This window comes from Homalodisca vitripennis, chromosome 5, assembly GCF_021130785.1.
Source record: "Homalodisca vitripennis isolate AUS2020 chromosome 5, UT_GWSS_2.1, whole genome shotgun sequence".
NCBI classification, from domain to species: domain Eukaryota; kingdom Metazoa; phylum Arthropoda; class Insecta; order Hemiptera; family Cicadellidae; genus Homalodisca; species Homalodisca vitripennis.
The window spans coordinates 48624785-48647716 of record NC_060211.1 but is presented as its reverse complement, the minus strand read 5'-3'; positions in this window follow the sequence as shown (position 1 = coordinate 48647716).

Genomic DNA, 22932 nt, shown 5'->3' with positions numbered 1-22932 from the left:
CAAAAAAATTCCCAAAAAATCGCGCATTCTTCACCCCTGTAGGCATTTTTTGTAAGCCCGATAGCGGGCGAACCGTTCGAGCTAGCTCGGATCTGACGAAAAATTCATGGTCAGGAATGAAGTGAACTACAAAAAAGGTCCAGTGACCTTTTGCTCTATCTTCCATGGTTAAGCGACAAAACGCTTGAACATTTGACATTCCAGAGATTTTTTCGCTTAAAATAAAGTTTCGAGCCCGATAGCGGCCGAACGGTAGGTTGTAGCTCAAATCTGATTGACCCATCAAATTAGCAAATTACGTGATCTACAGAAAAGGTCCAGTGACTTTTTGCCCTATCTGCATTGGTTTGGCCGAAAAACGTGGTTATGTGCAATTTATGTGTAATATTTACGTGAACATTTTGTTTTTGGTGTCGATAGCGGCAAAACCATTGGTCGGAAGTCAAAATAAAACAAAGGTTAGATTTAGGAAATAATATGATCTACAAAAAGGGTTGAGTGACTTTTTAATATATCTCCATTAGTTTGACCGCAAAACGCGATTAAGTGAAAATATTTTGAAATTTTTCGCCTACAAATTTACATTCCGGGCTTGATAGCGGCTAAACGGTTGGTCGTAGCTCAAAAAATGCGACTTAATAAGTTTTAGTAAACGACGTGTTTCTACAAAAAAAGTCCAGTAACTTTTTGCTGTATGTACTTTAATAAGCCTGAAAAACGCGATAAATAGCAAAATATTTGTCGTGAATTGGAAATTTTTGGAGTTTTAAATATATATTAGGCCTATATGTGACTAATATTTGTGTAATTCAATCAGGATTCAGGCTTTGCTAGGTTAACGAGTGAATACAACCCCACATAATAAGTTGGCTGAGCGTTAGCTATGCGTCAATAGTAGATAGGGACAGAATAAATTTTTATTTTGTTCACCGACACAACACCGTCTAAAATAGGGACAGGTGTGTCATTAGCCCCCGGTAACATTAACCCCCCTCCGAGGATTTCCTGGTATGACCAGATAACCTCCTGAGTAAATTAAACCCCCTGATGTGTTAACCCCCCGGTAACATTAACCCCCCCCAGGGAATTTCCTGGCTTGACTAGATAATCTCCTTATGATATTAAACCAACTGTTCAACTTAAAATACTGCCTTTTAAGGTCTGTTTTTATTACGTTTATAATAAACAATTCACGATAGCTGACCTGTGCAAACTTTTCTTCCGAGCTCATTCCTGGCTAAACCAAAGGTAGCAGCTAAAATCTGACGACGGAATCGAAAGATAAAATTAAATTTCCGACAAGAAAGGTCCAGTCACTTTTTCACGTATCTCTAACGGTTAAGCCGCAAAACGCCCTCAAAGTCAAAAGTTTGGGTAAATCCGGAAAATTAAACTATGGTATACATACGTCCTCTGACTTTGGTTAAAACCAAATTCTTCTTGTCTCCAAATTTCACGAACACATAACTTAACTCTTCTACCACATCAATTGATTAATATTATACACCACACATCTTTTGGCTGAGCGTTAGCGAAGCATTACGACCCGTAAGATTCTCGAGAACGGATACATAAAATTTGGAAACTTCACGTCCTGAATTTAACCAATCACCGAACTAACGCTTATCCCCGAATTTAGCCAACACCCAAATGGGGGCCTGGGGGCGTAGCCCCCAGCGAGCCGAAGGCGAGTCTAATATATATACAGCCGCATGTGTAACTGACTGACTGACTGACTCACTCACGTATACTAATTCTAACCTACTTCCAGATGAGTTAGAGACTTGAAATTTGGTACACAGATAGCTTTCCACGTGTAACCACCAGGAAAATCCCGAAAAGTGAGAATTTTTCATTTTCAACCCCTCAAAAAAATTCCCAAAAAATCGCGCATTCTTCACCCCTGCAGGCATTTTTTGTAAGCCCGATAGCGGGCGAACCGTTGGAGCTAGCTCGGATCTGACGGAAAAATTCATGGTCAGGAATGAAGTGAACTACAAAAAAGGTCTAATGACTTTTTGCTCTATCTTCCATGGTTAAGCGACAAAACGCTCGAACATTTGAAATTCCAGAGATTTTTTCGATAAAAATAATGTTTCAAGCCCGATAGCGGCCGAACCGTTGGTCGTAGCTCAAATCTGATTGACCCATCAAATTAGCAAATTGCGCGATCTACAGAAAAGGTCCAGTAATCTTTTGCCCTATCTCGATTGGTTTGGCCGAAAAAACGTGATTATGTACAATTTTGTTGTAACTTTTACGCGAAACTTTTGTTTTTGGGGTCGATAGCGGCGAAACCATTGGTCGGAGGTCAAAATAAGACTAACGTTTTATTTAGGAAATAAGATGACCTACAAAAAAGGTCCAGTGACTTTTTACTATATTTCCCTTAGTTTGACCGCAAAACGCGATTAAGTGAAAATATTGGACATTTTCGCCTAAAAATTTACATTCCGGGCTTGATAGCGGCTAAACGGTTGGTCGTAACTCAAAACAAATTTTAAACGGGATTTAGGAAATCACGTGATCTACAGAAAAGGTTCAGTGACTTCGGGAGTTGGCTGAGCGTTAGCTAAGCGTCAATAGTAGATAGGGACAGAGGAATATTTATTATGTTCACAGACACAATACCCTCTAAAAAAGGCCCAAGTGTGTCATTAACCCCCGGTAATATTAACCCCCCCCCCGGGGATTTCCTGGTATGACCTGATAACCTCCTGTACATTCAACCCCCTGATGTGTTAACCCCCCTGGTAACATTAAACCCCCCCAGGGAATTTCCTGCCATGACCTCATGTCCGAATTTTACCAGTCACCAAATCTCTTAAACCCCCCCCCCCTGGGAAGATCCTGGTATGACCAGATAACCCCCTGGAGACTTATCCCCCGGTAACGTTAACCCCCCCTGGGAATTTGTTCATATGACCAGACAATATCCTGACGAAATTAAACCCCCTCTTGTCTTAACCTCCTTAACATTAATCACCCACCCAGGGAATTTCTCGCCTTGACTAGATAGTCTCCTGGTGATATTAAACCCCCTGTTCGACTTAAAATACTGCCTTGAGGTCGGTTTTTATTATGTTTATACTAAACAATTCAAGATAGCTGACCCGTGCAGACTTTTCTCCCGAGCTCATTTCTGGCTAAACCATAGGTCGTAGATCAGATCTGAGGGCACAATCGAAAGACAAAATTAAATTTCCGACAAGAAAGGTCCAGTCACTTTTTGTCGTATCTCTAACGGTTTAACCGCAAAATGCCCTCAAAGTCAAAAGTTTTTTACGAATCCGGAAAAAAATCTATGAAAAAGGTCAATTTTTAAATCCCTTGTCATTTACTTAATGTCCGGACTTAACCAGTCACCGAATTCCGCTTATCCCCGAATTTGCAAGCGTACATCATGGGGGCCTGGGGGCGTAGCCCCCAGCGAGCCGAAGGCGAGTCCCATATATATACAGCCGCATATGTAACTGACTGACTGACTGACTCATAGGGTATACAAATTCTAACATAGTTCTAGAAGTGCTGGAAACGTGAAATTTTGCACGCACGTCGCACGTATCTTCAAACCTCCGGGAAAAGTCTGAAAACCGGATTTTTTTACTTTTGAACCCCTCAAAAAAAATTCCCGAACGGACCCCTGTTTTGCCCCCTCAGGCTTTCCTTTGAAGCCCTATAGCGGGCGAACCGTTGGAGCTAGCTTCGATCTGACGAAAAATTCATAATCAGGAATGAAGTGAACTACAAAAAAGGTCCAGTGACTTTTTGCTATATCTCCATCGGTTTGGCCGCAAAACGCGATTACATTAAAATATTTTGAAATTTTCGCCTAAAAATTTACCTTTCGGGCTCGATAGCGGCTAAACGGTTGGTCGTAGCTCAAAACAAATTTTCAATGGGATTTAGTAAATGGCGTGATCTACAAAAAAGGTCATGTAACTTTTTGCCCTACCCTCAATGGTTTGGCCGCATAACGCGTTTTAAAGTATTGATTTTCTAAGTTTTACGTGAGATTTTGTTTTCTGGGTTTTATTCCGGCCAAACTACTTATTGTATCACAGAATAAAAATTTGATTTTATTACTAATTAATGCGATCTACAAAAAAGGTCCAGTGACATTTTGCTCTATCTCCATTGGTTCGGCTAATAAATGTAAATATTTCGTAATTTCTTTTTAATAACTTTGTTTCTAGAGTCGATAGCGGCCAAACGGTTAGTTCTACCTTAAATCTAAAAACTTTTATGGCTATAAATTGATGGGATCTACAAAAAAGGTAATGTAACTATTTGTTGTATGTCCTTTAATAAGCCACAAAAACGCTATAAATAGCTAAATATTTGTCGTAGATTGGCAATTTTTGGAGTTTTTAAATTATTATGTGACTAATATTTGTGTAATTCATTCCAGATTCAGTTTGCACTTGCTTTGCTACGTTAACGAGTGAATACAACTCCACATTAGAAACTGGCTGAGCGTTAGTTAAGCGTCAATAGTAGATAGGGACAGAGAAAGATTTGATTATGTTCACAGACACAACACCCTCTAAAATAGGCCCAAGTGTGTCATTAACCCCCCGGTAATATTAACCCCCCCCGGGGATTTCCTGGTATGACCTGATAACCTCCTGAGTACATTCAACCCCCTGATGTGTTAACCCCCCTGGTAACATTAAAGACCCCCTAGGGAATTTCCAGGGAATTTCCTGGCATGACCTCATGTCCGAATTTGACCAGTCACCAAATCTCTTAACCCCCCCTGGGAAGTTCCTGGTATGACCAGATAACCCCCCGGAGTCTTATCCCCCGGTAACGTTAACCCCCCCTGGGAATTTGTTCATATGACCAGACAATATCCTGACGAATTTAAACCCCCTGATGTCTTAACCCCTTAACATTAATCACCCCCCCCCCCGGGAATTTCTCGCCTTGACTAGATAGTCTCCTGGTGACATTAAACCCCCTGTTCCACTTAAAATACTGCCTTAAGGTCGGTTTTTATTATGTTTATACTAAACAATTCAAGATAGCTGACCCGTGCAGACTTTTCTCCCGAGCTCATTCCTGGCTAAACCATAGGTCGTAGATCAAATCTGAGGGCACAATCGAAAGACAAAATTAAATTTCCGACAAGAAAGGTCCAGTCACTTTTTGTCGTATCTCTAACGGTTTAACCGCAAAATGCCCTCAAAGTCAAAAGTTTTTACGAATCCGGGAAAAAATCAATGATAAAGGTCAATTTTTAAATCCCTTGTCATTTACCTAATGTCCGGACTTAACCAGTCACCGAATTCCGCTTATCCCCGAATTTGCAAGCGTACATCATGGGGGCCTGGGGGCGTAGCCCCCAGCGAGCCGAAGGCGAGTCCTATATTATATACAGCCGCATGTGAAACCACTCACTCACTCACTCACTGATGGATGTATACAAATTCTAACATAGTTCTAGAAGTGCTGGAAACTTGAAATTTAGCACCCGGGTACCTTTTGTCGTGTAACCAACAGGAAAAGTCTGAAAACCGGACTTTTTTACTTTTAAATCCCTCAAAAAAATTCCCAAAAAATCGCGCATTCTTCACCCCTGTAGGCATTTTTTGTAAGCCCGATAGCGGGCGAACCGTTCGAGCTAGCTCGGATCTGACGAAAAATTCATGGTCAGGAATGAAGTGAACTACAAAAAAGGTCCAGTGACCTTTTGCTCTATCTTCCATGGTTAAGCGACAAAACGCTTGAACATTTGACATTCCAGAGATTTTTTCGCTTAAAATAAAGTTTCGAGCCCGATAGCGGCCGAACGGTAGGTTGTAGCTCAAATCTGATTGACCCATCAAATTAGCAAATTACGTGATCTACAGAAAAGGTCCAGTGACTTTTTGCCCTATCTGCATTGGTTTGGCCGAAAAACGTGGTTATGTGCAATTTATGTGTAATATTTACGTGAACATTTTGTTTTTGGTGTCGATAGCGGCAAAACCATTGGTCGGAAGTCAAAATAAAACAAAGGTTAGATTTAGGAAATAATATGATCTACAAAAAGGGTTGAGTGACTTTTTAATATATCTCCATTAGTTTGACCGCAAAACGCGATTAAGTGAAAATATTTTGAAATTTTCGCCTACAAATTTACATTCCGGGCTTGATAGCGGCTAAACGGTTGGTCGTAGCTCAAAAAATGCGACTTAATAAGTTTTAGTAAACGACGTGTTCTACAAAAAAAGTCCAGTAACTTTTTGCTGTATGTACTTTAATAAGCCTGAACACGCGATAAATAGCAAAATATTTGTCGTGAATTGGAAATTTTTGGAGTTTTAAATATATATTAGGCCTATATGTGACTAATATTTGTGTAATTCAATCAGGATTCAGGCTTTGCTAGGTTAACGAGTGAATACAACCCCACATAATAAGTTGGCTGAGCGTTAGCTATGCGTCAATAGTAGATAGGGACAGAATAAATTTTTATTTTGTTCACCGACACAACACCGTCTAAAATAGGGACAGGTGTGTCATTAGCCCCCGGTAACATTAACCCCCCTCCGAGGATTTCCTGGTATGACCAGATAACCTCCTGAGTAAATTAAACCCCCTGATGTGTTAACCCCCCGGTAACATTAACCCCCCCCCCAGGGAATTTCCTGGCTTGACTAGATAATCTCCTTATGATATTAAACCAACTGTTCAACTTAAAATACTGCCTTTTAAGGTCTGTTTTTATTACGTTTATAATAAACAATTCACGATAGCTGACCTGTGCAAACTTTTCTTCCGAGCTCATTCCTGGCTAAACCAAAGGTAGCAGCTAAAATCTGACGACGGAATCGAAAGATAAAATTAAATTTCCGACAAGAAAGGTCCAGTCACTTTTTCACGTATCTCTAACGGTTAAGCCGCAAAACGCCCTCAAAGTCAAAAGTTTGGGTAAATCCGGAAAATTAAACTATAGTATACATACGTCCTCTGACTTTGGTTAAAACCAAATTCTTCTTGTCTCCAAATTTCACGAACACATAACTTAACTCTTCTACCACATCAATTGATTAATATTATACACCACACATCTTTTGGCTGAGCGTTAGCGAAGCATTACGACCCGTAAGATTCTCGAGAACGGATACATAAAATTTGGAAACTATCACGTCTGAATTTAACCAATCACCGAACTACGCTTATCCCCCGAATTTAGCCAACACCCAAATGGGGGCCTGGGGGCGTAGCCCCCAGCGAGCCGAAGGCGAGTCTAATATATATACAACCGCATGTGTAACTGACTGACTGACTGACTCACGTATACTAATTCTAACCTACTTCCAGATGAGTTAGAGACTTGAAATTTGGTACACAGATAGCTTTCCACGTGTAACCACCAGGAAAATCCCGAAAAGTGAGAATTTTTCATTTTCAACCCCTCAAAAAAATTCCCAAAAAATCGCGCATTCTTCACCCCTGCAGGCATTTTTTGTAAGCCCGATAGCGGGCGAACCGTTGGAGCTAGCTCGGATCTGACGGAAAATTCATGGTCAGGAATGAAGTGAACTACAAAAAAGGTCTAATGACGTTTTTGCTCTATCTTCCATGGTTAAGCGACAAAACGCTCGAACATTTGAAATTCCAGAGATTTTTTCGATAAAAATAATGTTTCAAGCCCGATAGCGGCCGAACCGTTGGTCGTAGCTCAAATCTGATTGACCCATCAAATTAGCAAATTGCGCGATCTACAGAAAAGGTCCAGTAATCTTTTGCCCTATCTCGATTGGTTTGGCCGAAAAACGTGATTATGTACAATTTTGTTGTAACTTTTACGCGAAACTTTTGTTTTTGGGGTCGATAGCGGCGAAACCATTGGTCGGAGGTCAAAATAAGACTAACGTTTTATTTAGGAAATAAGATGACCTACAAAAAAGGTCCAGTGACTTTTTACTATATTTCCCTTAGTTTGACCGCAAAACGCGATTAAGTGAAAATATTGGACATTTTCGCCTAAAAATTTACATTCCGGGCTTGATAGCGGCTAAACGGTTGGTCGTAACTCAAAACAAATTTTAAACGGGATTTAGGAAAATCACGTGATCTACAGAAAAGGTTCAGTGACTTCGGGAGTTGGCTGAGCGTTAGCTAAGCGTCAATAGTAGATAGGGACAGAGGAATATTTATTATGTTCACAGACACAATACCCTCTAAAAAAGGCCCAAGTGTGTCATTAACCCCCGGTAATATTAACCCCCCCCCGGGATTTCCTGGTATGACCTGATAACCTCCTGTACATTCAACCCCCTGATGTGTTAACCCCCCTGGTAACATTAAACCCCCCCAGGGAATTTCCTGCCATGACCTCATGTCCGAATTTTACCAGTCACCAAATCTCTTAAACCCCCCCCCCTGGGAAGATCCTGGTATGACCAGATAACCCCCTGGAGACTTATCCCCCGGTAACGTTAACCCCCCCTGGGAATTTGTTCATATGACCAGACAATATCCTGACGAAATTAAACCCCCTCTTGTCTTAACCTCCTTAACATTAATCACCCACCCAGGGAATTTCTCGCCTTGACTAGATAGTCTCCTGGTGATATTAAACCCCCTGTTCGACTTAAAATACTGCCTTGAGGTCGGTTTTTATTATGTTTATACTAAACAATTCAAGATAGCTGACCCGTGCAGACTTTTCTCCCGAGCTCATTTCTGGCTAAACCATAGGTCGTAGATCAGATCTGAGGGCACAATCGAAAGACAAAATTAAATTTCCAACAAGAAAGGTCCAGTCACTTTTTGTCGTATCTCTAACGGTTTAACCGCAAAATGCCCTCAAAGTCAAAAGTTTTTACGAATCCGGAAAAAAATCTATGAAAAAAGGTCAATTTTTAAATCCCTTGTCATTTACTTAATGTCCGGACTTAACCAGTCACCGAATTCCGCTTATCCCCGAATTTGCAAGCGTTTACATCATGGGGGCCTGGGGGCGTAGCCCCCAGCGAGCCGAAGGCGAGTCCTATATTATATACAGCCGCATGTGTAACTGACTCACTCACTCACTGACTGACATATAGATACAAATTCTAACATAGTTCTAGAAGTGCTGGAAACTTGAAATTTGGCACGCAGGTACCTTTCACAATATGACCCGGAGGAAAAGTCTGAAAACCGGACATTTTTACTTCTAAACCCCTCAAAAAAATTCGAGAAAATTCATGCATTTTTCACCCCTGCAGGCCTTTTTTGTAAGCCCGATAGCGGGCGAACCGTTGGAGCTAGCTCGGATCTGACGAAAAATTCATAATCAGGAATGAAATGAACTACAAAAAAGGTCCAGTGACTTTTTGCTCTATCTTCCATGGTTAAGCGACAAAACGCTCGAACATTTGACATTCCAGAGATTTTTTCGCTTAAAATAAAGTTTCGAGCCCGATAGCGGCCGAACGGTAGGTTGTAGCTCAAATCTGATTGACCCATCAAATTAGCAAATTAAGTGATCTACAGAAAAGGTCCAGTGACTTTTTGCCCTATCTGCATTGGTTTGGCCGAAAAACGTGGTTATGTGCAATTTATTTGTAATATTTACGTGAACATTTTGTTTTTGGTGTCGATAGCGGCAAAACCATTGGTCGGAAGTGAAAATAAAACAAAGGTTTTGATGTAGAAAATGAGGTGATTTACAAAAAAGGTCCAGTGACTTTTTGACCTATCTACAATTGTTTGACCGCAAAAACGCGTTTAAATGGAATTATTTTGTGATTGATACGTGAAAATCTTGTTTCTGGAGCCGATATCAGCCGAACCGTTGATTGGAGTTTAAATTTTTATAATTCAGTAACTAGAAAACTATGAGATCTATAAAAAAGGTCCAGTAGCCTTTTGTCTTATATTCTTTAGTAAGCCTGTAAATCGCTTTCAATGGTAAAATATTTATCGTGTTTTTTACAAAATGCACATTTTGGTTGTTTTAAATTTTTTGGTACTATGATTTGTTCAATTCATTCTGGTTCCGGATTGAACAATTATTACTACGTTACCTAGTGATTACAACCCCCCTAGGGAATTGGCTGAGCGTTAGCGAAACGTCAATAGTATACAGTGACAGAGAGAATTTATTTATTTTAACACACACAACAACCTCTAAAAGAGAACCACGTGTGTGTTAACACCCAGTAACAATAAACCCCCCCTCTGGAATTTCCCAGTATGACCAGATAACCTCCTGAGTAAATTAAACCCCCTGATGTCTTAACCCCCGGTAACATTAACCCCCCTGGAACTTTCTTGCATGACCAGATAACATCCTGAGTAAATTAAACCCACTGATGTCTTAACCCCCGGTAACATTAACCCCCCTGGAACTTTCTTGCATGACCAGATAACATCCTGAGTAAATTAAACCCACTGATGTCTTAACCCCCGGTAACATTAACCCCCCCCCCCGGAAGTATCTGGTATGACCAGATAACCTTCTGAGTAAATTAAACCCCCTAAACAACTTAAAAATAATGACTCAGGGTTGGGTTTTTGTTATATTTACACTAAACAATTCACAATAGCCCACCAGTGCAGTCCTTTCTCCACAGCTCCGTACTGGCTAAACCAGACGTCGTAGCTAAAATCGGACACCAGAATCGAAAGATAAAATTAAATTTCCGACAAGAAAGGTCCAGTCACTTTTTGTCGTAACTCTAACGGTTAAGCCTTAAAACGCTTCCAAAGTCAAAAGTTTGGGTAAATCCGGAAAATTAAACTACGATATACAAACATAATCTCTGACTTTAGTTACCATCAAATTCTTCTTGTCTTCTAATTTCGCGAACACATAACGTAAATGTTCCAAGATATCTATTGATTATTATTATACACCACACATCAATTGGCTGAGCGTTAGCGAAGCATTACGACCCGTAAGATTCTCGAGAACGGATACATAAAATTTGGAAACTTCACGTCTGAATTCAACCAATCACCGAACTACGCTTATCCCCGCATTTAGCCAACACCCAAATGGGGGCCTGGGGGCGTAGCCCCCAGCGAGCCGAAGGCGAGTCCCATATATATATACAGCCGCATATGTAACTGACTGACTGACTCACTGATAGGGTATACAAATTCTAACCCACTTCTAGAAGTGCTGGAAACACCGAATTTTGCACACACCTAGCTGGAGTCTTCAAACCACCGGGAAAAGTCTGAAAACCGGAATTTTTTAATTTTGAACCCCTCAAAAAAATTCGCGAAGTGACCCCTTTTTGCCCTAGCAGGCTTTCCTTTGAAGCCCGATAGCGGGCGAACCGTCGGAGCTAGCTTCGATCTGATGAAAAATTCATGGTCAGGAATGAAGTGAACTACAAAAAAGGTCCAGTGACTTTTTGCTATATCTCCATCGGTTTGGCCGCAAAACGCGATTAGATTAAAATATTTTGAAATTTTCGCCCAAAAATTTACCTTTCGGGCTCGATAGCGGCTAAACGGTTGGTCGTAGCTCAAAACAAATTTTCAATGGGATTTAGTAAATGGCGTGATCTACAAAAAAGGTCAAGTAACTTATTGCCCTATCCCCAATGGTTTGGCCGCATTACGCGTTATAAAGTATCGATTTTTTAAGTTTAACGCAAGATTTTGTTTTCTGGGCTCTATTTCAGACAAAATCTTAGTTCTAGGCCAGATTAAAAATTTGATTTTAATACAAAATAATGCGATCTACACAAAAGGTCCAGTGACCTTTTACTCTATCTTCCATGATTTAGCCGTAAAACGTAATTATATTGTAAATTTCACTTAAAAACTTACTTTTCGTACTCGATAGTGGCCGAACTGTTGGTCCTAGCTTAAATGTAAAACTTTTTGTAATTAGCTATTCATAGGATCTACAAAAAAGGTCCAGTAGCTTTCTGTCGTTTATCTTTCCGTAAGCCTGATAAATGCTATAAATGACTAATTCTTTGTCGTCAATTTTAGGTGTTTTAAATTTTGCAACTATAATTAGTGCGATTCATGCTGGTTCCAGATTGGACTTGTATTACTCCGTTAACGAGTGACTAAAACCCCCCTCCACGTCGGGAGTTGGCTGAGCGTTAGTGAAGTTTCAATAGTAGATAGGGACAGAGTGTTTTTTTTATGTTACAGACACACCCTCTAGAATAGGCCCACGTGTGTCATGAACCCCCGGTAATATTAACCCCCCCCCGGGGATTTCCTGGTATGACCTGATAACCTCCTGAGTACATTCAACCCCCTGATGTGTTAACCCCCCTGGTAACATTAAACCCCCCCAGGGAATTTCCTGGCATGACCTCATGTCCGAATTTGACCAGTCACCAAATCTCTTAACCCCCCCTGGGAAGTTCCTGGTATGACCAGATAACCCCCCGGAGTCTTATCCCCCAGTAACGTTAACCCCCCTGGGAATTTGTTCATATGACCAGACAATATCCTGACGAATTTAAACCCCCTGATGTCTAACCCCCTTAACATTAATCACCCCCCCCCCCGGGAATTTCTCGCCTTGACTAGATAGTCTCCTGGTGATATTAAACCCCCTGTTCCAATTAAAATACTGCCTTAAGGTCGGTTTTTATTATGTTTATACTAAACAATTCAAGATAGCTGACCCGTGCAGACTTTTCTCCCGAGCTCATTTCTGGCTAAACCGTAGGTCCGTCGTAGATCAGATCTGAGGGCACAATCGAAAGACAAAATTAAATTTCCGACAAGAAAGGTCCAGTCACTTTTTGTCGTATCTCTAACGGTTTAACCGCAAAATGCCCTCAAAGTCAAAAGTTTGGACGAATCCGGAGAAAATCAAATTAAAATGAAAAAAGGTCAATTTTTTAAAACCAAATTCCTTGTCATTTACCTAATGTCCGGACTTAACCAGTCACCGAATTCCGCTTATCCCCGAATTTTAAGCATCTACCTCGGGGGCCTGGGGGCGTAGCCCCCAGCGAGCCGAAGGCGAGTCTAAATACTTATACAGCCGCATGTGTAACTGACTGACTGACATATAGATACAAATTCTAACATAGTTCTAGAAGTGCTGGAAACTTGAAATTTGGCACGCAGGTACCTTTCACAATATGACCCGGAGGAAAAGTCTGAAAAAAACCGGACTTTTTTTACTTTTAAACCCCTCAAAAAAATTCCTAAAAAATCGCGCATTCTTTACCCCTGCAGGCATTTCTTGTAAGCCTGATAGCGGGTGAACCGTTGGAGCTAGCTTCAATCTGACGAAAAATCGTTAGTCAGGAATGAAGTGAACTACAAAAAAGGTCCAGTGACTTTTTGTCCTATCTCGTGTGGTTAAGCGACAAAACGCGGGAATGTTTGACATTCCAGAGATTTTTTTGCTTAAAATAAAGTTTCGAGCCTGATAGTTGGCCCGAACGGTAGGTCGTAGCTCAAATCTGATTGACCCATCAAATTAGCAAATTGCGCGATCTACAGAAAAGGTCCAGTAACTTTTTGCTCTATCTCAAGTGGTTCGGCCGAAAAACGTGATTATGTGCAATTGTTTTGTAATTTTTACGTGAAACTTTTGTTTTCGGGCTCGATAGCGGCGAAACCATTGGACGGAGGTCGAAATAAGACAGACGTTGGAGTTAGGAAATGAGGTAATCTACAAAAATGTGCCAGTAACTCTTTACTCTATCTCCATTGGTTTGGCCGCCCAAAACGTGATTAAGTGAAAATATTTGGAAATTTTCGCCTAAAAATTTACCTTTCGGGCTCGATAGCGGCCTAAACGGTTAGTCGTAGCTCAAAACAAATTTTTAAAAGGATTTAAGAAATTGCGTGATCTACAAAAAATGCTCAGTAACATTTTGCCCTATCCTCAACGGTTTGGCTGCATATAACGCGTTTTAAAGTATTGATTTTTTAAGTTTTACGTGATATTTTTAAACTGCCCAGTGCAGCCTTTTGTCCTAAGCTCTGTACTTCCTAAATTATAGGTCGTAGCTTAGATCTGATGGCATAATCGAAAGAAAAAATCAAATTTACGACAAGAAAGGTCCATTCACTTTTTCTTGTATCTCTAACAGTTATCTAAATACTTATACAGCCGCATGTGTAACTGACTGATTAAAACTGAAATATTCAATAAAATGGGCCCAATTTAATTCCGAATTCCGCTTATCCCCGAATCTGGCCAACACCCGAAAGGTGGCCTGGGGTGTGTCATTAACCCCCGGTAACATTAATCCCCCCCCGGGATTTCCTGGTATGACCAGATAATCTCCTGAATAAATTAAACCCTCTGATGTGTTAACCCCCCCGGTAACATTAACCCTCCCAGGGAATATACTGGCTTGACCTCATGTCCGAATTTTACCAATCACCAAATCTCATAACCCCCTGGGAAGTTCCTGGTATGACCAGATAACCCCCTGGTGTCTTTTCCCCCGGTAATGTGAACCCCCCCTGGGAATGTTCTGGCATGACCTCATGTCCGAATTTTACCAATCACCAAATCTCTTAACCCCCTTGGGAAGTTCCTGGTATAACCCTGATGTCTTAACTCCCAGTAACATTAACCCCCCCTCCCCAGGGACTTTCCTGGCATGACCTCATGTCCGAATTTTAAACAATCACCAAATCTCTCTTATCCCCGAATTTGCAAGCGTAAATTTAACCGCTCATCCCCGAGTTTGCAAGCGTACATCATGGGGGCCTGGGGGCGTAGCCCCCAGCGAGCCGAAGGCGAGTCTAATATATATACAACCGCATGTGTAACTGACTGACTCACTCACTCACGTATACTAATTCTAACCTACTTCCAGATGAGTTAGAGACTTGAAATTTGGTACACAGATAGCTTTCCACGTGTAACCACCAGGAAAATCCCGAAAAGTGAGAATTTTTCATTTTCAACCCCTCAAAAAAATTCCCAAAAAATCGCGCATTCTTCACCCCTGCAGGCATTTTTTGTAAGCCCGATAGCGGGCGAACCGTTGGAGCTAGCTCGGATCTGACGAAAAATTCATAGTCAGGAATGAAGTGAACTACAAAAAAGGTCTAATGACTTTTTGCTCTATCTTCCATGGTTAAGCGACAAAACGCTCGAACATTTGAAATTCCAGAGATTTTTTCGATAAAAATAATGTTTCGAGCCCGATAGCGGCCGAACGGTAGTTCGTAGCTCAAATCTGATTGACCCATTAAATTAGCAAATTACGTGATCTACAGAAAAGGTCCAGTGACTTTTTGCCCTATCTCTATCGGTATGACCGCAATAACGTGATTATGTGCAAAATTTATGTAATTTTCACGTGAACATTTTGTTTTTGGTGTCGATAGCGGCAAAAAAACCATTGGTCGGAAGTCAAAATAAAACAAAGGTTTGATTTAGCAAATGAAGTGATCTACAAAAGAGGTCCAGTGACTTTTTGACCTATCTACAATGGTTCGACCGCAAAACGCGTTTAAATGCAATTATTTTGTGATTGATACGTATAAATCTTGTTTCTGGAGTCGGTATCAGCCGATCCGTTGATTGGAGTTTAAATATTTATCATTCAGTAACTAGAAAACTATGAGATCTATAAAAAAGGTCCAGTAGCCTTTTGTCTTATATCCCTTAGTAAGCCTGTAAATCGCTTTCAATGGTAAAATATTTATCGTGTTTTTTTTTACAAAATGCACATTTTGGTTGTTTTAGATTTTTTGCTACTATGATTTGTTCAATTCATTTTGGTTTTCCGGATTTTTAAACAATTATTACTACGTTACCGAGTGATTACAACCCCCCCCCCCCAGGGAATTGGCTGAGCGTTAGCTAAACGCCAATAGTAGATAGTGACATAGAGAATGTATTTATTTTAACACACACAACAACCTCTAAAAGAGAACCACGTGTGTGTTAACACCCAGTAACAATAAACCCCCCCTCTGGAATTTCCCAGTATGACCAGATAACCTCCTGAGTAAATTAAACCCCCTGGTGTCTTAACCCCCGGTAACATTACCCCCCCCCCCGGGATTTCCTGGTATGACCAGATAAGCTCCTGAGTACATTAAACCTCCTGAAATGTTAACCCCCCCGGTAACATTAAACCCCCCCAGGGAATTTCCTGGCATGACCTCATGTCCGAATTTTACCAATCACCAAATCGCTCTTTTCCCCCACCAGTGCAGACATTTATTCCAAGCGTTGGACCGACTAAACCATAGGTCGTAGATCAAATCTGAGGGCACAATCAAAAGACAAAATTAAATTTCCGACAAGAAAGGTTCAGTCACTTTTTGTCGTATCTCTAACGGTTAAGCCGCAAAACGCCCTCAAAGTCAAAAGTTTGGGTAAATCCGGAAAATGAACCTATGGTATACATACGTCCTCTGACTTTGGTTAAAACCAAATTCTTCTTGTCTCCAAATTTCGCGAACACATAACTTAACTCTTCTACCACATCAATTGACTAATATTGTACACCACACATCTTTTGGCTGAGCGTTAGCGAAGCTTTACGACCCGTAAGATTCTCGAGAACGGATACATAAAGTTTGGAAACATCACGTCTGAATTTAACCAATCACCGAATTACGCTTATCCCCGAAATTAGCCAACACCCAAATGGGGGCCTGGGGGCGTAGCCCCCAGCGAGCCGAAGGCGAAGTCCCATATATATACAGCCGCATATGTAACTGACTGACTGACTGACTCATAGGGTATACAAATTCTAACATAGTTCTAGAAGTGCTGGAAACGTGAAATTTTGCACGCACGTCGCACGTATCTTCAAACCTCCGGGAAAAGTCTGAAAACCGGATTTTTTTACTTTTGAACCCCTCAAAAAAATTCCCGAACGGACCCCTGTTTTGCCCCCTCAGGCTTTCCTTTGAAGCCCTATAGCGGGCGAATCGTTGGAGCTAGCTTCGATCTGACGAAAAATTCATAATCAGGAATGAAGTGAACTACAAAAAAAGGTCCAGTGACTTTTTGCTATAACTCCATCGGTTTGGCCGCAAAACGCGATTACATTAAAATATTTTGAAATTTATGCCTAAAAATTTACCTTTCGGGCTCGATAGCGGCTAAACGGTTGGTCGTAGCTCAAAACAAATTTTCAATGGGATTTAGTAAATGGCGTGATCTACAAAAAAGGTTCATGTAACTTTTTGCCCTACCTCAATGGTTTGGCCGCATTATAACGCGTTTTAAAGTATTGATTTTCTAAGTTTTACGTGAGATTTTGTTTTCTGGGTTTTATTCCGGCCAAACTACTTATTGTATCACAGAATAAAAATTTGATTTTATTACTAATTAATGCGATCTACAAAAAAGGTCCGGTGACATTTTGCTCTATCTCCATTGGTTCGGCTAATAAATGTAAATATTTCGTAATTTCTTTTTAATAACTTTGTTTCTAGAGTCGATAGCGGCCAAACGGTTAGTTCTACCTTAAATCTAAAAACTTTTATGGCTATAAATTGATGGGATCTACAAAAAAGGTAATGTAACTATTTGTTGTATGTCCTTTAATAAGCCACAAAAAACGCTAATATAAATAGCTAAATATTTGTCGTAGATTGGCAATTTTTGGAGTTTTTAAATTATTATGTGACTAATATTTGTGTAATTCATTCCAGATTCAGTTTGCACTTGCTTTGCTACGTTAACGAGTGAATACAACTCCACATTAGAAACTGGCTGAGCGTTAGTTAAGCGTCAATAGTAGATAGGGACAGAGAAAGATTTTATTATGTTCACAGACACAACACCCTCTAAAATAGGCCCAAGTGTGTCATTAACCCCCCCCAGGGAATTTCCTGGCATGACCTCATGTCCGAATTTGACCAGTCACCAAATCTCTTAACCCCCCCTGGGAAGTTCCTGGTATGACCAGATAACCCCCCGGAGTCTTATCCCCCGGTAACGTTAACCCCCCCTGGGAATTTGTTCATATGACCAGACAATATCCTGACGAATTTAAACCCCCTGATGTCTAACCCCCTTAACATTAATCACCCCCCCCCCGGGAATTTCTCGCCTTGACTAGATAGTCTCCTGGTGACATTAAACCCCCTGTTCCACTTAAAAATACTGCCTTAAGGTCGGTTTTTATTATGTTTATACTAAACAATTCAAGATAGCTGACCCGTGCAGACTTTTCTCCCGAGCTCATTCCTGGCTAAACCATAGGTCGTAGATCAAATCTGAGGGCACAATCGAAAGACAAAATTAAATTTCCGACAAGAAAGGTCCAGTCACTTTTTGTCGTATCTCTAACGGTTTAACCGCAAAATGCCCTCAAAGTCAAAAGTTTTTACGAATCCGGGAAAAAATCAATGATAAAGGTCAATTTTTAAATCCCTTGTCATTTACCTAATGTCCGGACTTAACCAGTCATCGAATTCCGCTTATCCCCGAATTTGCAAGCGTACATCATGGGGGCCTGGGGGCGTAGCCCCCAGCGAGCCGAAGGCGAGTCTAATATACTATATCTAAATACTTATACAGCCGCATGTGTAAACTGACTGACTGACATATAGATACAAATTCTAACATAGTTCTAGAAGTGCTGGAAACTTGAAATTTGGCACGCAGGTACCTTTCACAATATGACCCGGAGGAAAAGTCTGAAAACCGGACTTTTTTACTTTTAAACCCCTCAAAAAAATTCCTAAAAAATCGCGCATTCTTTACCCCTGCAGGCATTTCTTGTAAGCCTGATAGCGGGTGAACCGTTGGAGCTAGCTTCAATCTGACGAAAAATCGTTAGTCAGGAATGAAGTGAACTACAAAAAAGGTCCAGTGACTTTTTGTCCTATCTCGTGTGGTTAAGCGACAAAACGCGGGAATGTTTGACATTCCAGAGATTTTTTTGCTTAAAATAAAGTTTCGAGCCTGATAGTGGCCGAACGGTAGGTCGTAGCTCAAATCTGATTGACCCATCAAATTAGCAAATTGCGCGATCTACAGAAAAGGTCCAGTAACTTTTTGCTCTATCTCAAGTGGTTCGGCCGAAAAAAAAAAAACGTGATTATGTGCAATTGTTTTGTAATTTTTACGTGAAACTTTTGTTTTCGGGCTCGATAGCGGCGAAACCATTGGACGGAGGTCGAAATAAGACAGACGTTGGAGTTAGGAAATGAGGTAATCTACAAAAATGTGCCAGTAACTCTTTACTCTATCTCCATTGGTTTGGCCGCAAAACGTGATTAAGTGAAAATATTTGGAAATTTTCGCCTAAAAATTTACCTTTCGGGCTCGATAGCGGCTAAAACGGTTAGTCGTTAGCTCAAAACAAATTTTTAAAAGGATTTAAGAAATTGCGTGATCTACAAAAAATGCTCAGTAACATTTTGCCCTATCCTCAACGGTTTGGCTGCATAACGCGTTTTAAAGTATTGATTTTTTAAGTTTTACGTGATATTTTTAAACTGCCCAGTGCAGCCTTTTGTCCTAAGCTCTGTACTTCCTAAATTATAGGTCGTAGCTTAGATCTGATGGCATAATCGAAAAGAAAAAATCAAATTTACGACAAGAAAGGTCCATTCACTTTTTCTTGTATCTCTAACAGTTATCTAAATACTTATACAGCCGCATGTGTAAACTGACTGATTAAAACTGAAATATTCAATAAAATGGGCCCAATTTAATTCCGAATTCCGCTTATCCCCGAATCTGGCCAACACCCGAAAGGTGGCCTGGGGTGTGTCATTAACCCCCGGTAACATTAATCCCCCCCCGGGATTTCCTGGTATGACCAGATAATCTCCTGAATAAATTAAACCCTCTGATGTGTTAACCCCCCCGGTAACATTAACCCTCCCAGGGAATATACTGGCTTGACCTCATGTCCGAATTTTAACCAATCACCAAATCTCATAACCCCCCTGGGAAGTTCCTGGTATGACCAGATAACCCCCTGGTGTCTTTTCCCCCGGTAATGTGAACCCCCCTTGGGAATGTTCTGGCATGACCTCATGTCCGAATTTTACCAATCACCAAATCTCTTAACCCCCTTGGGAAGTTCCTGGTATAACCCTGATGTCTTAACTCCCAGTAACATTAACCCCCCCTCCCCAGGGACTTTCCTGGCATGACCTCATGTCCCGAATTTTAACAATCACCAAATCTCTCTTATCCCCGAATTTGCAAGCGTAAATTTAACCGCTCATCCCCGATTTGCAAGCGTACATCATGGGGGCCTGGGGGCGTAGCCCCCAGCGAGCCGAAGGCGAGTCTAAATACTTATACAGCCGTCTAATATATATACAACCGCATGTGTAACTGACTGACTCACTCACGTATACTAATTCTAACCTACTTCCAGATGAGTTAGAGACTTGAAATTTGGTACACAGATAGCTTTCCACGTGTAACCACCAGGAAAATCCCGAAAAAGTGAGAATTTTTCATTTTCAACCCCTCAAAAAAATTCCCAAAAAATCGCGCATTCTTCACCCCTGCAGGCATTTTTTGTAAGCCCGATAGCGGGCGAACCGTTGGAGCTAGCTCGGATCTGACGGAAAATTCATGGTCAGGAATGAAGTGAACTACAAAAAAGGTCTAATGACTTTTTGCTCTATCTTCCATGGTTTAAGCGACAAAACGCTCGAACATTTGAAATTCCAGAGATTTTTTCGATAAAAATAATGTTTCAAGCCCGATAGCGGCCGAACCGTTGGTCTTAGCTCAAATCTGATTGACCCATCAAATTAGCAAATTGCGCGATCTACAGAAAAGGTCCAGTAATCTTTTGCCCTATCTCGATTGGTTTGGCCGAAAAACGTGATTATGTACAATTTTTGTTGTAACTTTTACGCGAAACTTTTGTTTTTGGGGTCGATAGCGGCGAAACCATTGGTCGGAGGTCAAAATAAGACTAACGTTTTATTTAGGAAATAAGATGACCTACAAAAAAGGTCCAGTGACTTTTTACTATATTTTCCCTTAGTTTGACCGCAAAACGCGATTAAGTGAAAATATTGGACATTTTCGCCTAAAAATTTACATTCCGGGCTTGATAGCGGCTAAACGGTTGGTCGTAACTCAAAACAAATTTTAAACGGGATTTAGGAAATCACGTGATCTACAGAAAAGGTTCAGTGACTTCGGGAGTTGGCTGAGCGTTAGCTAAGCGTCAATAGTAGATAGGGACAGAGGAATATTTATTATGTTTCACAGACACAATACCCTCTAAAAAAGGCCCAAGTGTGTCATTAACCCCCGGTAATATTAACCCCCCCCCGGGGATTTCCTGGTATGACCTGATAACCTCCTGTACATTCAACCCCCTGATGTCTTAAACCCCCAGTAACATTAAACCCCCCCCCCAGGGAATTTCCTGGCATGACCTCATGTCCGAATTATAAAAATCACCAAATCTTTCTTATCCCCGAATTTGCAAGCGTGAATTTAACCGCTCATCCCCGAATTTGCAAGCATACATCATGGGGGCCTGGGGGCGTAGCCCCCAGCGAGCCGAAGGCGAGTATAATAATAATACGATTACGTGTATTATTTTAAAGTGTTTACAGCTGTTGATATAGATTAAGTTAGTTTAAAATAATTAATCAGTATCGACTGGTTATATCGATGGTTATGATTAGTAATATCGTTTGCCAATTTCGATATAAAAATCCGGATCCGCTTATCGTACCCTACCCATGATTTGAGTCGAAAGCTTGATAGTAATCCAACATGATTACTAACCTACACCTGCCCTTATCCCTCGGTTCAAACAGGCCAGCAAACATATTCATCAGTGCAGTGCAGGTACTGTGGTTTTTCCTAAAACCTGACTGCAATATAGGAAGCAGACTTTCTGTCTGAACGTGTATTTACATTTAGCGAATAACTATATTCTCTAAAATCTTTGACATGGCTGGTAAAATAGAAATTGGTCTCAGGTGATCTACATTGAAACGGATTTGTATCTTCGGCAAGGGGATAACTATACTTGTCTTCCAGTTTTGAAGGAATTCCCCAGTTCTTAACAATACATTCAGACAGTGAGTAATAGTGATGACATATGGACTCACTGTTTCTAATCATGTCAATACTCACATCATCGCATCTCACAGCTCTAGATTTTATTTCATTCGTTGTAGATATTACTTACTTCTCTGTAACATTCTAAATATGAAACTATCTGAAAGGTCAGGGTTTTTTATTGTCATAAAACTGTATCAGTCCTGAGTTGACTTCATAAAATGCTCCCATATTAACAAAATATTCATTCAGTTCACTGACCTTCATTTGATTACCTCCATAAGAGTTTTTGTCTAGCAAATTCTGTTTCTTTTTAATGTTGAAAAATAAACCGCACAGATACAACTAACTTTTTGGTGCAGTTTGAAGAGTAATAGTAATGCGTTTCACTATTTTGTTCGGGTATCCAAAAAAATAGCTAAATGTCCAAAAATGCTATTGGTGAAATTATTATTTCAAATTATACTTGGAATAAAAATAATCTTTTGAAAGAATGCATCTATTTTTTGTAGAAGGTTTGTCGTTTCGCTTGAAACTAATTATTAAGCAAAATAAGCAAACTGAGTATTCTTAAAGATGAATTGTACATATTATGTATTGCAAATGTAATACTCTTCCTTACCTGTGTGTGAAAGCTCCGTAAAAGGTCCTTTAGAAACTATTAACGAAATACAAATATTCTCCAGTGTCATACAGTCTATCCTTCAGACCTGAGCACGAACATTCCTTCACGTGCCGCTCAAGGCCTGTCTATACAAGGTACACTAATTTATCATTGTCGCCAGCAAATAAATTCAGTAGCAATTCTAACTCTGCTGTTAACCACGCCTAGACTTAAAACGTTTTAAAAATAAAACAAAAGTCATAAGTCTAGTATTTATTTTGGTTTTTAAAATGACGGACTACTCCAAAAAGGACTGAAGGGATTTTGTCTCGTAATACATAAGTTGAGGTGATTTTTAGAGTTAAATTACCATTATTGATGAGAAGAAAACCATAAACCACATTTTAACCATAACTGA